Raw genomic sequence first — 4,714 nt, forward strand, 5'->3', positions numbered from 1 at the left:
TTGTTATTTGTGAAAGCATTAATTTCCCTTTTATTGATGTTCTTAAAAAAAAGTAATTAAGATTAAAACTAGTTGCTTTTGTATGCTTAAGTGTTACAGAACTAACACATCAATAGTTATTTTCCTCCTTTTAGCTTCTTTACCACACATATATGTTAAAACAAGAAAATTACTGCTCCATTAAATAAATAGTGGCAATAAGTTCACATTGGTAGTTCTTGATTCTGTATATTACCTCAGATTTCCCTACTGTTCTCTTATATGTATGATCTAAGGAGGGTTGCTGACTGTTGGCAAATGGAGTTTGAATCAATACTTCACTTAATGTCTGTCTACAGGTATAAAAAGATTATCATAACCCTATTTTGTGTGGCATAGGAGAGCCCAGGAAGTGTAATTTTGCTGTATAATGACTCTCATCTTCCATCTGTATAATGACTCTCATGTCTCATCTGTTCTTTCAATAAAAACTTTAAATCATTGCCACCTGGGGGTCAGAAATCTAAAGAGGAGGGAAGGATTTTTGACAATTTCCCCTTCTCTTTTGTGTTGCACTTTAGTTTTCCCATCCATTCTAGAAGGTCTTCTTTCCCGATGGTTTGTCTAAGGGGAAAACTCTTTCCCACTAACTCACAAGGAGTTTGCATTATGATAGAAAGGTGAACAGGGTCTCACATAAATAATTTGAGACCTATCTCTACCTTTCTCCATTGCTTTGATCAGTGTCCAGAAAACCCAGAGGATCTTTCTCTGGAGCTGGGAGCCCTAATGAAAATCAAGGAACTTGCTAAATTGATCTTGCCCACTAATCCTAATCTTCTCAGGAGTGTGGATTCAAAGTGTGGATTCAAACAGCTTTAGTGGCCCTGCCAAAAGGCACACCTATCCCTCAAGTTCAGAGCAGGGTTTCAATGGCATATTCATCTAACTTTCTCAATAGCATCCTCTGTGAGTTGTGGTGGGGAATCTACCCAGTCAAGAGTTAAGGTGGAAGAAAGATTTAATTTTGCCCCATGGGAATACCCAGGGTTTCTGAAGGGAACAGCACTGTGGACCTTAAGAGTGGTTTTAGCATTTCCAGAAGATACGGTGTATATTAGTTTCTTATTGCTACTTTTCTTTCTAATTACAAGAATAAGTAGCTTCCATGTCTCCCATTAGGTCTGAAAAGACCGAAGTATAATTCCTGCTTCCTCTTCTCAGGGTCAAGGACAGTTTCTGGGTTTACTGGCAGGTGGAAGGGGAGAGGGATTTCTCTTAGGTGAATGAATGTACCAACCCAGAGGACTAGAGGGATCTGGTCTGGGGGAAAGGGAGGTAAGAGGAAGAGATTTTTTTGGGAGAGAAAAAAAAAAGTAGATTAAGGTTTTGTGAAAGATATTTTCCAAATGGAATCCTCCCAGGCTAGATACCTTCAGAAAGGTATCTATTTTTTTCTACTTGGGGCTGTTGCAGTCGGCGTGGCCATAGGAAAGGAGAAGATACCTTAATCTCTCGTCAACTTCTCGCCGTCACTGGAGGACTCCAGCAGCTTGCCTTTGAGATGTTTCCCTGGGGAGGATTCTGCTCTTGGAGACCGACGTCATTGTAACCTTTAGGAATCCGCTTCTGAAGAGATTACTTTTGTGATGATACCTGTCCCCCCCCCCCCTTTTTTTTTTTCATTTACCTGGACCCTGGGAAGCTGAGGACCGCAATGCTCAGTCTCTAGTTCTGGTAATGAGACAGTAGTCAGTAACACATCTGGTAAGGCAGTGAGACCGCTCCCACATGAAACAGAATAGGGCCACATAAATGGGACTCACTTCAAGTGCTTGGAGCTATATTGTATTCACACGTTGTAAAGTAAAAATGAGGGCATATTACTCTGTGTGTGTACAGACACGTGTGGACACTTAGAAATACACACAGTCTAGCAAAACTTCGTATTAGGCTGCTACTGCTATTTAAAGGTTTCTGAGCATTCCTTTTGCCCCGTTGTGCAGGAAATCAAATGATCGTTTCTAAAATTCAATGACCCAACAAGAGCTTGTTATTCTTATTGTCAGCCAGGAAAATCCTACACCTTCAATACACTTATTAGCTGGAGAATTTCCAGAATGGGGTCTAGTGGCGTTATCTGGGCAGCAATCATGTACTGTAACAATGAAATAGAACATGCTATTATTGAGACACGGCGCAGCAGGTGGCTTATTATGCTCTTGCATATTCTCCTTTCTCTTCCAACCATTTAGATGCTGGTAATTGAGGGGAGCAGAGGCGGAACTAATTTTATTTTCAGAGATTAAAATGTTGGCTTCCCAAGCCATGTTTGGGGTTTGTTCCTGATGGGATAACTGATGATGACCATGGGAAGCGTGTGAGCTGCCCCCGGTGACAATATTAGACAGCTTCCTCTAACCTGTATTCTGCTCCTCAAAGAGTCTTTCCTCCTGTTTGCTTCTACAACCATCCCCTGGCAGCACAGAGTTGGCACAGACACAAAAACCCGCCAGAAGAAACCACAGGACAGAACCACGATGCCAGGCAAGTGAAATATGGCTTCTTGGCATTGTAGTGAATTCACTGGGAATCAAATGGACTTCTTGTATTGGCACAAAACCAACCTCAGTTTTCTTTTCTTTCCATTTGCTGTCATATTCCCTTTCTACACTCAGAATTAACGTTAGACCCTGGACACTATTTAGAAATTGCCCTTGGTAGGCAGATTTAAACTCCTGAGAAAGAGTTTTTAAGTAGTAGGAACAAAAGCTTTTAAAATATTCACAATAGGTCCTGGTTCTGAGATAATTAAGTGAAACCTATAGGCAACATCTTTGAGTCCAATAGTAGCTTAGAGGCAAAGCCTGATTGAATATTATTAATGGACTATACACAGGAGGAGGATTACTAATTTGCTATATACAGCTCCATATTGGTTACATGGAATAGTATATCACAGTTTTCCTAGAAACAGGATGGCAGAGGTTTCTAGTGTTTAGTTTAGAACTGGAGACCCTCACCATTTATGACTGTTCACTCAGTACAAACAGGTTTAAATAGTCTAGATGGAGATGGACAAAGGTAAAGAGCCTTCTCCCAAATGTAATACCCTTTGAGTTCTCATGTCATTCACCTTGCTGTCTTAATTCAAGATGCTTGAATAAGCCAAGTGTAAGAACCTTGGGCAGTTCAAAGATTTCCCTCTCCTTAGCTCCTGATTGGGATCCAAATAAGATGGGGAAGGTTAACAGATCAAAGAATTTTTGTGAGTAGAGAAGAGAAAGAAAAGGGGGATGGAGAGGAGGAAAAGTAAACCAATGGGATTTGCTGGAAAATCTGACTGCTTGGCTAGAAACAGACATTTGCTTCACCGTGACCCACGGTTGAGTGACAGCACCAGCTCTAAGTGATAGAAATAAAGTAAAGAACCAAGAAGCAACTGACTCTCTTATTCCCCTCGCCTAAAAGATGTTGCTGAACCTCTCCCAGAGTTAATGTCCTGTCTTTGGTTGATTCCCTTAGCGTTGGTTGATTTTAGAAGGTTCATTTCTATAGGAGGTACCAAAGAAAATTTATTCTGATAGGCCCCTCTGGATGGAAACTGTCTATTTCAGCCAACATTCTGAAGCTCATTAACACAGTTTGTCACTTGGAATAAAAGAGGTTGGTTAGATATGCTAAAGAGCCTCATTGTTTGGCTGGGCTAAGGAGGAAAGGGAAAAGAGTGGGGGTGGCTGGCTCTGTCACATGGAAAAACATTAAGGAAGGCAGCCAATCTCTCTGCCCCTACAACAACCACAAATATGATGATCCTCCCAATAATTCTCTCTGAATTCCCCGCCCCTTTCTTTGCTGCCCCCTCCTTTCTTAGAGGAGAAAAAATAAAGTCTGTAAAAAATGAGTGAAAGGGACATCTTTTTCTGGCTATCCCTTCAACTTCCAGGTGGACTTTGCTTAGGTCAGCCTAAGACCAGGCATGCCCCTGCTAGGAACCTGAAATCAGGTAAAACCAACCAACCATACAAACAAACAAACTCTCTCTACCAGAGGGTGGGTGCCTATTGTTCAGTTCTTGGCTGCTTGTCACTGGACTATAGCTTTTGCAAGGATGATTTCCATTCATTCTGGCATCTGATCTTATCCTAATGGGTTAAATTGGATTCACTTTGCTGATTACCATTCGTCAGACTGTCTAGCGAGCAATGCCAAAATCACACAAGGGTGGGTTGTGGGCTACTGCTCCCTTCGGATACATCAGGAGATCAGATCACATCAGATCAGTTCAGATTGGAGTTTTCTTTTAAGGGAGACTAAAATGTGAGAGATGAGACGGGAGGAGGGCTGGGAGGAGGAAAATGGGGAGTTCAGGAAAGGGAGGAGGAGAAAGAGAGGAAGACTTGTTGTTTAGTAGTCACCAGGCTACCTATAGAGGTAGCTGCCTCGGATTCATCTTCCATGTGCTTGCTGTGTGCGAAGTTACTGGTGGGAGCATCTTAAGGTACAGGCTCCAAGAAGGAAAATCCAAGCTCCCAGCCTGGAGGTACAGGTTGCTCTTTTTAAAAATCTAGTTTTATTTATAGCAGACTCCCCTATTAACACTTCACTTGATCATTGAAAGGTTGAAAAAACTGAAAAAGAGAGCCTAACATCTCGGTCTATGTGGGCTCTTTGCTTCTCTTGCTTTTACCTCCTTTTCTTCCCTTCTTCCTCTTTCTTTTCCCCTTCTTCCTCC

The sequence above is a fragment of the Petaurus breviceps genome, unplaced genomic scaffold (assembly GCF_028583685.1).
Source record: "Petaurus breviceps papuanus isolate PSGF00001 unplaced genomic scaffold, PetGlider_PUasm1.0 90895, whole genome shotgun sequence".
Taxonomy (NCBI): Eukaryota; Metazoa; Chordata; class Mammalia; order Diprotodontia; family Petauridae; genus Petaurus; species Petaurus breviceps.